The 13,094-nt window shown below is 45.2% G+C and overlaps 1 protein-coding gene across 1 annotated transcript in view; it reads left to right on the top strand.

Moving 5' to 3' along the window:
* Acoxl (acyl-CoA oxidase like) overlaps positions 1-13,094 on the top strand; it is a 257,337-nt gene that overhangs the window by 136,484 nt on the left and 107,759 nt on the right. The gene's annotated exons all lie outside the window — the stretch shown is intronic.

Raw genomic sequence — 13,094 nt, 5'->3', positions numbered from 1 at the left:
TATGCCATTTTATGTAAAGGATTTGAACATCCAAGATTAGGGTACCTGCATAGGTTCTGGAGCTAATCCTCCATAGACACCGAGGGACACTGTACTTGATTCTCCTTACACTGAAGGACAACTATACTTTATTCTTCCTCCTTTCTCATCTATGGGATGACGTAACAGACCATACTGATGAATCCCAACCTTGTTCCCTTCCTTCTCCTGTTCTCCATCACAACTTACTGAACACAAGTGGGAACCACCTGGTTGGAGTCCTCAGGATAAGGCTTTGGACTGTGGAGGCCGAGCCCAAAGACTCAGCCCCTGGAGAAACAGGCCTGGAGTTCTGACTCAGCTTGGGGTCTTGCCGTCTCCTTAAAAGGATAGAGCCCTTGGGTGGCAGCTGTACCTGAATGCCCATAGCTACGTCTGTGGCCACTGTCTTGGCCACAGACGGTACCAATCCCGTGCTCACTGTGTCCTTGAGACCAGTTTCGCCAGCAGGATTTTATGCCTCACTTCCACCCATAGACCATGCTTATTCTGCCTCTCACTTGCTCCGTTTCTCCTCTGTGTGTTCCAGAATCCCACATAGAAGAGCAGAATTGGCAAAAACAGAGTAAAGAAACAATGGAACAAAACTGAGCAGGACGGTCTCTGAGGAGATGTGTGACCCAGCATAATGATAAGGTTATCAGCAAACATGCCTTGACCCCGCTTTCATGTTTCACATGGAGCTGCTGTTTGCTGTTCAGGGATAAAATGCAGCTGGGTGAAGCCCGAGTGATTACATTACGCGATTGCATAAGGCAACACGGAGCTGATGCTTGTAAACTAACAAACGAGAGGCGCGTGGTACACAGGCCCTGCTTATTCAGTAGACTTCACCCTAAGGCTAATTCCTCGGGGAGATTCAACACCACCTCATTTATCTGGCATCGGCCAACCTGGGAACAGATCCAAGGCCTGACATGAACAGAACTGATCTCTGGGAAGCCCAGGCTCTGGAGTGTAAGCCTTGCTCCACTCATGAAGGAGCCTGGCCAGTCTGCTGTGAGCTAGCTGCGTTGGTGCTTACACTCGGCTCCTGCTTCAGGTACTCAGCAGAGGGAGGATAGAGACTCTTTGAATGCAGGTGCCTAAGAACGCCCAGGAGTACCCGCTGGTGGCTCAGAAGATTCTAAAGGACTATATACTTTTGCTTTGTTTTGTTTTGTTTTTCAAAGCAGAGTTTAACAGCCCTAGCTATCCTGGAACTCACTCTGTAGACCAGGCTGGCTTCAGACTCACAGAGATCTGCCTGCTTCTGCCTCCTGAATGCTGGGACTAAAGACAAGTGCTACCATGCTTGTCTAAGAACTATACTTTTTTAAAAAATGACTTAAAAATCCAAGAACATAGAGGGACCCCTGGCCAGCCTTGAGAAGGAGTCTAACATCATCAGGAACAAGGAGGTCACCCTGTCACCCAGCAGTGCAGGCTAATTGCTTGATGGTCACCCATCCTTTCAGGCCCTATAGATGTCCTAGAGCAATAGTTCTCAACCTGTGGGTCATATCAGATGTCTACATTACTAGTCATAACAGTAGCAAAATTACAGTTATGAAGTAGTAATAGTAATGAAAATAATTTTGTGGTTGGAGTCACTAAAACATGAGAAAGTGTACTAAAGGGTCACAGCATCAGGAAGGTTGAGAGTCACTGGCCTAGAGGAAAAAAGATAGCATTTACTTAAATCCTCAGCTTCCACAGCAATGCGAAGGATATGTACCTTTCAAAACAGACAAGTAGGTCAGCCTGACTCCGGTCTGCGATGACAGAGACTGTTGTTTGGCTCCCTGTCCAAACTGTGGAGAAGAAACGGGGCCAAGAACAATCTTGGCTGGTGCCGGGGTCACATGTTGTGATGCTGCTGAAGGATTCTGGCTCTGAAAGTCATGTTAGCTGGGACTGCATTTGTGTGTAGGGTTAGAGCACGCTGCAGGTTAGTGTCTGCTGCAGGTTAGTGTCTGCTGCAGGTTAATGCCTGCTGCAAGTTAGAACATACTGCTGGTTAGTCTGCTGCATGTTAGAACATACTGCTGGTTAGTCTGCTGCAGGTTAATGTCTGCTGCAGGTTAGTATCTGTTGCAGGTTAGAGTGTGCTGCAGTTTGAGGGTCTGCTGCAGGTGAGCGTCTGCTGCAGGTTAGTGTTTGCTGCAGGTTAGTGTCTGCTGCAGGTTAGTGTCTGCTGCAGGTTAGTGTCTGCTGCAGGTTAATGTCTGCTGCAGGTTAGTGTTTGCTGCAGGTTAGCGTCTGCTGCAGTGTGAGGGTCTGCTGCAGGTTAGGGTCTGCTGCAGGTTAGTGTCTGCTGCAGGTTAGTGTCTGCTGCAGGTTAGTGTCTGCAGCAGGTTAGGGTCTGCTGCAGGTTAATGTCTGCTGCAGGTTAGGGTCTGCTACAGGTTAATGTCTGCTGCAGATTAGTATCTGTTGCAGGTTAGGGTCTGCTGCAGTGTGAGGCTCTGTTGCAGGTAAGGGTCTGCTGCAGGTTAGGGTCTGCTGCAGTGTGAGGGTCTGCTGCAGGTAAGGGTCTGCTGCAGGTTAGGGCTTGCTGCAGTTTAGGGTCTGCTGCAGTGTGAGGGTCTGCTGCAGGTTAGGGCCTGCTACAGGTTAAAGCATGCTGCAGGTCAGAGTGTGCTACAGGTTAGGATCTGCAGGATTACAATGGGGGTGGGGGAAGGTGGAAGAGTTCTTACTCAGTGCTCAGTGCAGGAAATGTCAAAGCTTCAGAGAAGGGTTTTTCTAAGGTCCAAGTGTTGATTTTGTTGTGGTCGACACTTGTAACCTTGTCAGCCCTAGTGCGCTCTGCAGTATCCCCATTCTTCTAGAATTCGTCATGGTTGCTGACCAACTCTTTGCCTTTCTCTTTTATCAGAAAACCCTTTCTGTTGAGTATTCAGATTCTTCCTTAAGAATCAGTTGCTCTAGAGCTGTGGACTGAAACCTAGGCCTGTTTTAGGCTCTTTGAGTCGCTCTCTGAAGATTGCTTGCGGTGATAACTGAGTAAGAATCACCTTGTGAGCTCAGTAATTTCTCAGCATGTTCCAAGCTCAGAGGAATCAACTCTTGCTTTCCGAAAGGAGTTTTGTTTTTGAAGTGAGATGACTAACAATATCCACGTGTGCGTGCAGGCACAGTACCACGTGTGCGGAGGCCTGAGGACGGCTTTCGGGAGCCAGTTCTCTTTCCTTACTGTAAGATGGGGATGGAACTCACGTCACACAGCGTGCTCCAAGCTCTCTTATCTGCTGAGTCACCTCTCTGGCCCAGAAGTTTTCACTTCTGCCTGTTTTATTCTGAGGCCCTGAAACGTCAAGTACCCAGGCTGTGTCGATGGCCAAGGAGCAGAGACTGTTAGTTATCCTGTGACTTAGCCACAGCTGGAACGGCAAGGGGTAAGACACCACCTCTCAGATATAATGAAAGGAGGCAGATGTTCTAAACCAGCCTTTGCCTAGTACCAGGTGTGGTGATGCACACCTGTAATCCTGGTTCGAGAAACAGAGGCAGGCAGGAAGATCCATGAGTCCAAGGCCTGGGCTGCACAGTGAAACCACATCAAACACACACACATGATACAGAAATGAATACTTTACGTTGGTATGGACTTTGGCTTTGGTTTATTTATACAAATTTAAGGTTTTGTTGAGAGAGAGAGAGAGAGAGAGAGAGAGAGAGAGAGAGAGAGAGAGAGAGAGAGAACAAAGAGTGGCTCTTAAGTGGGGTCAGATTCTGAGGATGGGCTTTGCACGTGGGCAGGTGAGTTCTCAGGGAGAAGAGGGAGCTCCATGCAGGGGTAGACTTGGTGGGGAAATTTTTAAAAAAATGAGATAAGTAAATACATAAGTTAGTATGTTTTTAATTTAAAAACAGATACCAGGCCTTCCAAATCCAAGGATCCTGCCCCTGATTTAGGTTTTTGCTTTTCTGAGTGTGTATGTTGGGAGGTCATGGAACTTTGTTCCTTGGCTCTCTGTGTTAATTAGTGACTCACACTTAATTCTTATTTAGCATAATGCATGTTTTTTTTTAAAACAGGCATCTTTGTCTCTAGTGATTTTTCAGTGGGGGCGGGGGAGGGTCATCCCTGTACATGAAAGTCTGTGTTATCACTCTGACAGTCTTGTGCTAATGGGTCCCATCTTGTTAGGCAAATTAGAGTGTGCTGTACAGGCAGTAAAACTGACCCTTGTTACTGATAAAGGAAAGAGAAATTGCTACAGTGACACAAGGATAATTAATTTCATTGGCAATATTCCTCTGAAAGTCTCAGCCCCAACTTCTTAGGGCTGAAAGTAAGGTGATTATAAATTTTATACAGAATGGAGAGCATCCAGACGTATGGGTGAATAACGGATGTGGTTGGCATGGAACCTGGGGTGCCTTGCCAAATTTGGAGTCTGCTGTGTAGTTCCTTCTCCTTTTGTGAGATAACTCATAACTCTCTAAAAGGATCCACCCTATCAGGGGGAACCAAAGGGGGTGGAGGCAGTAAGGCTTCACAGTTGACTTCAGAGAGGTGATCATTTCAGCTAAAAGCCTTCTGGGTAAAAAGTAGGAGAGACTTGTTACTGCTTACTCAAGCCAGAAGAAGAATCCATCTCAGGAGGGGAGGGAAAAAGAAAGAAGAAGCAGAGAGAGTAAGGGGGAGGGCCAGAGGGATGGGAAGAGGGAGGGCAGAAATTCAGGTCTTAGGAGAGTTAAGAGCCAGGAGGGGTTGGGAGCCCCACATCCATCCCTCCAGGTTCCCAGATTCAGCCTTCGTATCTCTCAGTATCTGCCCATTCTTGTTCTTTCCGGCATCTCTGACTTCCCTTTGGCTATGGAGGATATAGGATGAGCTGTGTACTGCGAAACCTCAGAAGTCTGAAATGCTACAAACCAGAAAACTGTCTGGATATCAGCATGATGACACAAGGTGGAAAAAGCATCTATCTCACACCCAGTCTTCCTGACAAGTGCGAACTAGAAGGCAAGCCCACAGAGCACTGTGTCAAATGACCTTTAGACTGTGTGCACCAGGCACCTAGGAAGCAGACATTTGGTGCTTCGGATTGGATTCCACTCCCAGGTGTCCTGACTTGATTTCTGTGTCTGTGATAAGACACTCACTAAAAACAGCCTACCTATCCCAGTTCGAGTCTCTCATTGAAGGAACCAGGGCAGGAACTCTGGAAATGGAGCATCTACTACAACAGCTTCTCCGGTGTATGAAACTAACCTTTGTCACCGATGCATCAACACATTGATCATGTGCCCAGTGACCACGTTAAACTGTCATGATTGTCCTAATAATTGGTTTATAGTTTTCTGGCTTTCTCTAAGATGATAATTGTATCGCCTGCAAGAAATGATAGCTTTGCTTCTTCCTTTTCAATTATTGCTCTTACTTCTTTGTTTCTTACCATGGAAGTGGTGAGGATTTCCTGTGGTGGTAGCTGGTTAAACACCTACATTTGCATTTTGGTCTTGCACAAACTGCTCTCTTAAGGAAGGCCTGTGCTTTAGTTTGAGTATGGCACGTTCCCTCACAGGTTCACCTGCTTCAACACTTGCTCCCTAGCTTTGCTGCTGTTTGGGAAGATATGGAACCTTTAGGAGGTAGCAGCTTACTGCAGGACTATGTCAGTGGACGTGGCCTCTGGTGGTCCCCTTGCCGTTCTCTTTCTGCTTCCTGCGTCCAGATGCAATGTTCAGCTCGCTTCCTGCACCTGTTGCTGTGTGTTTCCTACCATGATGACTCTGTCCCTCTGGAGCTGTAAGAGATGAAACAAACCCTTTCTCCCCTGAGCTTTTCATTAGGACTTTCTATTATAGAAAATAAACTGATCTAGTCTGTCGTACTCCTGGTTTACGAACAGATGTGTGTATATGTAGGTTTATATTATTGGTTAGTTTTAAAGTCTGGGTCTATGGAATTATCTGCATTTTTTTCTTTGTTGTGATAACATCTTTTTCCCTCTGAATTCTGAGATCAAACCCTGAGCTTGTGGATGTAACACAGCTTAGCTGTCCACCTTGTGTATCATATGTGTGCTGTTGTCTTGCTGATACAGGTTTGGGGTTTTCCATCAGCAACTAAGTAAGGCTAGCTTGTGTCCTTCTGTCCTGGGAGTGCCCTTCTCTTGACTGGATATCAGAATGCATACGGCTCTCGGATAGGGAGATGACTAAGAGCGAATTTCTGGACAAGCAAAGGACTGTGAGCTCAAATGGCTAGCACCGCATAAAAGCCAGGTGGGTGTGAGGCCAACTGCAGTCCCAGATCCCATGAGACAGACATGGGGGGGCCCACAGACCAGCTTAGTCAGTGAGCTCTGGGCTCTAGTGAGAAGCCCTGTCTCCTGAGGAGGACACCTGATGTCAACTTTGGACCTCTACATGCATACATCCCTTCCCCGCAAAAAGATGCACTAACACATGTGTTACAAAAATATCATACCCTCACTAAATGACTTCAAAGTGATGCTCTTTTTCTCCTGTCATCTCAAAAGCTTTCCATGGAATTAGTACTGAGTACTCTGTCCCTCGAATATCTGGGACAGGCAGCTTGGGTTGCATAGGCCTTGTGGTTTCGTTCTAAAACCATGTGACACTGATGACTTTGCCTCTTCAGTAACTGTAATCTACTTAGATTCTTTCTTTTTGGGGTCTGGTTTGATAATTTCCATTTTTCTGTAATTTTTCGATTTCTTTTTAGTATTAAATTTTCCTGGTAGAATGTTTATAACCCCTGTTATCTTTTTAATTCCTGATGTAGTTGTAATTATGGCCCCTGTGTCATTTCTACTGGCATTTGTTTTTCTCAGTCATCTTATCTCTGAACTTACTTTATACTTATTATTTAAGTCATAGGTGTCTCTCTGTTCACTTTACTGCATCCGATTTTTCTGTTCTGCAGATTTTTTATTATTGTATTTCCTTCCATCTTCTTTGAGTTTATTTTCCTACTTGTGGTATCTTTCTAAAGCTTTTTGCAATTAAGTTTTTTTTGTTAATTTGCAATTAATGTATCTGTGCATGTTCTCATGTGTGGGGTGCACATGTGTACACAGGTGCACATGCATGTGGCCACTCAAGACTGATTGCTGTCCAACTTCCACGCTGAGGCAGGCTTTTGCTGAACCCAGGGCTCACTGTTTCAGTTAATCTGGCTAGTCAGTTTGTTTCAGGGTTTCTCATCTCTTTGGGATTCCCAGAACCCACATAAAAGCATGTCAGCTCACCTATGATATAAGATTTAGATTACACCTGGATAGCAGGTGGGCTGGCATGCTTTTATGTGGGCCCTGGGGATCTGAATCCTGGTTTCCATCACTGCTAAGCCGCCTCCCCAGCCCTCTTTTGTATCTTAAGTGTTATTGTCTTACTACCTCACTTGTTAGAAGCATTTAATGCTGTAACCCTTCTTCTGAAATACTGGTTTGATGTTATCAATTGTGGTTTAATGAAAAAACTCTTTATTAATTCTAAGTATAATTTAATTTCCAACATTTACTGACCCATATGTTTCTTGAGTGTTTTTCAATTTTCCTGATGCCTGGTCCTGAAAGATGGCAAGAAATGTTTACCTGTTATTAAAGTTTAATTTGTGTCAAGAGCCCATCTCTGCATTTGGCATTATGTAACATAAATTCTGATGGCAGCCATACAAGGTAGCGCTGGTAGGACCCCAGTACTGTGTGTGACACATGGGCCACAGGGCATTTTAGTCATTTTCCCAAGGCTGTAGAGCAGCTGAGCAGACAGTTCTCATGTTCAACCGCTTCACAAGCAGCCATCGTCTGGGCTACTGTGCTTGTTGATATAATAATTAGTTTTTATTCATTTTTTTCCTGCTCAATTCTACCACAGTGACAGAACACAGCCAGTATAGCATAGACTTTCTTTTTTTTTTTTTTTTTTTTTGGTTTTTCGAGACAGGGTTTCTCTGCAGCTTTAGAGCCTGTCCTGGAACTAGCTCTTGTAGACCAGGCTGGCCTCGAATAGCATAGACTTTCAAAACTTTGTAATGACCTACACTTTGGGTATGTGACATCGAGTGTGGTCAGGTTCCAGATCCATCTCAAAGGCATGGATACTGTTATCTGATACAGAGTCTCCAAGGTGACCAATAGGTTAAGCGTGTTGGATAATGGCTCCTTGTAACTGTGTTGACCTCAGATTTTAATCATATTGAAATTATGTTATTAGATGACCACACAGTCATGCTTCCCTTGTCTTCCTGGTGAATTTAATTCTTGACTTTTAGACAGTGACTCTCTATCCCTAAAAATGCCTTAAGGTTGGAGTATGTTTCAAGCCCTAGAGCTGTGGTTTGGAATTGCAGTATCCTCCATCCACTGCTAGAGCTGCAATTAACAAAGCCCCCATCCTCTTGGGTGGGCGTGGGGTTCCTCTTTCATCCGTGGTGGTTATCACTTTTCAGAAGGCTAGCTATTTGGTTGACTTTCTAGAACCCACCAGCTGACTTCAGCACCTGCTGCCCTCCTCTTTGAAGTCATGTCTGCCCTTTGTTTATTCTCTGAGTCCTGACGCCTGATTATTCTTTCTTAAAGCCGTTTCTCAAGCTTGTTTTTGATGATTTCTACGAAAACAGTTTTGGAAACAGCATCTGACCTGCTGCATTGGCAGAGGCGAATATCCTCTCTAGACACCAGACTTGTTTTTGTTAAGTCACCGTGTATTCCCAGTGACCCAGATCAAAGGGTCCTTACCCGCTCAATCCTTCAGTAGCATTGACGGGAGAGTTCCTTCCTGAGTGTCCTTCCTCTTGGCATTCAGGACTCTGGGCTGCACAGCCAGCTTCCTTCTTGTCCTGTTAGTCTCCGCCAGTCTCGTTCTTTCCATTCTCTCAAGGTTGCGTGGTGTGTTCCTCTTCTGTGTGGCATCCCTTAGATTCCACATCTTTGTGGGTTTAAGTACTTCCAAGGGGTGATGACTGTTTCCATTCCAGGCTTGCCACATCTCTAGATTCTCCTATGTCTCATGGCCATTGAGACCAGTCCACTGGGTGGTCACTCCGGCTCTCACATTTAACACAAATTTGAATGTCCACTCTCCCTGCACTCCCATCCCCAGGAAAGCTCTGTCTGACTTGCAAAGAAACAGCTTCCCTCTTTGTCATGTGCCTGACAGGCTGAACCCCTGCCCTCTGTGGTACCTCTGTTCCTCCTAGGCCTCCCATCTCTACACTGCTCCAAGTCTCTCCTCTCCTCTGGCTTCCTATGGTCTGTGCCCCATGCAATAGTTAGAGTCATCTTTTATAATAAAGTCAAGTGATTCTGCTCCAAACATTAGCATTTATTTATTTTCTTTTTTTTAATTAAAAATCTCCACCTCCTCCCCTCCTCCCATTTTCCTCCTCTCCCCCAAACCCCTTCCCCTCCTTCTCCAGTCCAAAGAGCAGTCAGAGTTCCCTGCCCTGTGGGAAGTCCAAGGTCCTCTCCCGTCCATCCAGGTCTAGGAAGGTGAGCATCCAAACAGACTAGGCTCCCCCAAAGCCAGTACATGCAGTAGGATCAAAACCCAGTGTCATTGTCCTTGGCTTCTCAGTCAGCCCTCATTGTCCGCCACGTTCAGAGAGTCCGGTTTGATCACATGCTCCATCAGTCCCAGTCCAGCTGGCCTTGGTAGGCTCCCATTAGATCAGGCCCACCGTCTCAGTGGGTGGGCGCACCCCGCGGCGCAGTCCTGACTTCCTTGCTCATGTTCTCCCTCCTTCTGCTCCTCATTTGGACCTTGGGAGCTCAGTCTAGTGCTCCAATGTGGGTCTCTGCCTCTATCTCCATCCATCGCCAGATGAAGGTTCTATGGTGACATGCAAGATATTCATCAGTATGGCTATAGGATAGGGCCATTTCAGGCTCCCTCTACTCAGCTGCCCAAGGAACTAGCTGGGGATATCTCCATGGACACCTGGAACACCTCTAGAGTCAAGTCTCTTGCCAATCCTAAAAAGGCTCCCTTAATTAAGACATATACTTCCCTGCTCCCATATCCACCCTTCCTCCATCCCAACCATCCCATTCCCCCAAGCTCTCCCCATCCTCCCCTTCTCACTTTTCTCTCCCCATCTCCCCTTACCCCCAACCCACCCTCAACCCCAAGTTTCCAATTTTTGCCTGGCAATCTTGTCTCCTTCCAATATCCAGGAGGATAACTATATGTTTTTCTTTGGGTTTGCCTTCTTATTTAGTTTCTCTAGGATCATGAATTATAGGCTCAATGTCCTTTATTTATGGCTAGAATCTACTTATGAGTGAGTACATACCATATTCATCTTTTTGGGTCTGGGTTACCTCACTCAGGATAGTGTTTTCTATTTCCATCCATTTGCATGCAAAATTCAAGATGTCATTGTTTTTTAACTTTACTTTGTGACTAAGCCACCAAACAAGATGCCCAAGGTGGCTCCCAAGCCCCCAAGTGACTTGATCCTGGCGTGCCTCCCCAGCCTTAACTGCAAGCTGCTCTCCGTCTGCCCTGTTGATCTCAGGGTGTTCTCACACTCTGCTCTCTTGACTTGTGTAAGAATATCCCATTCCTAACTTGACTGAATTCATTTCGGTGAGGTTCTAAGTTAAACAAAATTCGCCTCCCCCCTTAAAAAAGAGACTAGGTCTTGCTGTGTTGCTTAGGTTGGACATGAATTCCTAGGCTCAAGCTATCCTCCTGCTTCTGTCTCCTGGGTAGTTAAGACTCTAGACACATGTCACTGTGTTTGACTTTCTCTTGCTGGCTGTCCTCCCACTCCCCTCAGAACTTCCATTTTTCCTTTCTGGAGCTTGCCGTGTGTGTGTGCGTGTGTGTGTGTGTGTGTGTGTGTGTGTGTGTGTGTGGTTTGCATGTGCCTTTGTGTATAAGGAGGTCAGAGAACACCCTTGGCTGTTGCTCCTCAGGCATGGTCCATCTGTTCAATTGACCTAAGATCTCTCACTTGCCTGGCATTTGCCAGCTAAGCTGGGTTACCTGGCCACCAAGTCCCAAGGCCCCACCTGTCTCTGCTTCCCCAGAAGTGGGATCACAAGTGCACCATGCTGTTTTGTTTTGTTTCTGTGTGTTCTGGGTGGGGGGGGGGTCCCACTTGGGTCTTCATACTTGCAAAGCAAATCCTTTACTGACCAAACTGTCTCCCCAGCCCCGTGACCACTGACTTTTAATGACCAACTTTATTTGACTAGTCTACCTGATTGACGTCTGTCTCTCTTGAGGGCAGGACCATGTCTAACTTATTATGTCCATCACCCAGGGCAGACAACTGGTGACAGGATTCATCAAGGAATGTCCCCTCACCCTTGCCAGTTCCTAAGTTCTGAGGATACAATACCGTAACAGAGGGGTCCAGGCATGGAGGGCAGAGTGGGGCAGCTCATCGTCAGCTCTGTTGGACCCAGAGCTCTGGACTCAGAAGACTCAGTCCAGATCGGGGTGGTCTAGTCGCTCTCCACACACGCCTTTCCTCTTGCCTATGGGACTGAATGGTGGAGGCATGCAAGAGCAATACTAACTCAGCCCTAAGACAGTCCCCTGGCTAGGAGGCTCTGTTCCTACGTGTTTTTCATTGGCCCTCTCCTAACAAATAAGATAAGATTGATTGCATCTGTTTCTTCTTTAAATTAACAAAATTTGCCCTCAGTTTGTTTAAAAAGAGGGAAGAAAGCCTGTTTCTAATTTGTTCTGATACATTTATTAAATGTAATCTTCCAGTAAAAAAAAAAAATCAGAGATGTTGAAAACAGCAGGAAAATATTAAACTTTCAAAATGCAGAGCTTGAATCATAAACTATGTTTCATGGGCTCTCTCTGAAATGGGACACAACCTCAGTGACATTCGCAATTAGCTGCTAGGCGGCTCGATGTAACCCAGAAGTCCGAGAGAGGGTAGCACATCCACCCAATGTGACCCTCCTTCTCAGAGATGAGATTCTGGGCTGTGTCCTCCCTGAGGACTCTGTTGGCTCCGGGAGCACGGGTTTAGAGTTCCCTCCATCTAGTCCGCATTTCTTCCTTTCGTTCTCTTGCTTTATTAAGAGTGAAGTCAGCTAATGGAAAATATTACTCACTTTTGGAGGATGATGGCTTTTTCTTTTCCCCACTCCCTTCTTCTTTCCCATTCCCCCTATAAACCTCACCAAGAATATATAAATGAATGTCCCACTTGGGAGGCCTAAAGAGAAGGAAGAAAAATTTCACTCTATAATAAAGCCCCAAGGTACTGTTGAATAACTAAGAGAAGGATTCCCTCAGACTCCAGAAGATTTATTCACATCATGTTATTGATTAAATATATCATAAACACCATTGTGTACTTTGGAGATGTGTGTGTGTGTGTGTGTGTGTGTGTGTGTGTGTGTGTATAAATACATGGGGTATATATGATATAACTATATGGTTGAAAAAATTCTCAACAAGGTGCTAATAAATTAAGTTGAACAGAACATTAAAAGATCATTCATTGTGGCTAAGAGGAATTCATTTCATGGATGCAAGGATAACTTGATCTATTCAAATCAACAAATGTGATATCATATTACCATAGTGCACAGTTTTCCTACATACAGCCATACGGTCAGCGACAACATACAACCACCGTCATAGATACAGAAGACAATGCTGGATGAAACTCAACATTCCTTCATGATCAAAACAAATTAGTCATAGAAAGAAGAGCGCTTCAACTCGATGAAGACAGCATGGCAGACTCATGGTTAACATGCTAAAATGAGGAAAGTTAAAAGATTTTCCTCTAAGATTTGGGATAAAACAAGGAAGCTCATTTTCACCGCTTTTAGTCAACACAGCCTAGAAGTCTTAATTTGAGCAACTAAACAAGAGAGAGAAATAAAAAGACATCTTGTTTAGAAAGGGGGAAGTTAAGTTAACCCTGTTAGCAGATGACAGGCTTATGCAGGAAAACTATAATAAAATATTTAATAAATATTTCACAGAGTGCCAAATGAATTTAAGAGAATCTCAGGATTCAAAGTCAATACACAAAATTAGCAGCATTTCTACACAGTAATGCAAAGCTATCTGAAAAATAAAGAAACCCATTTCATTTATCAGAG

This window comes from Arvicola amphibius, chromosome 5 (assembly GCF_903992535.2).
Source record: "Arvicola amphibius chromosome 5, mArvAmp1.2, whole genome shotgun sequence".
In the NCBI taxonomy this organism is placed as follows: Eukaryota; Metazoa; Chordata; class Mammalia; order Rodentia; family Cricetidae; genus Arvicola; species Arvicola amphibius.
This window is presented reverse-complemented; position numbering and strand designations above follow the sequence as displayed.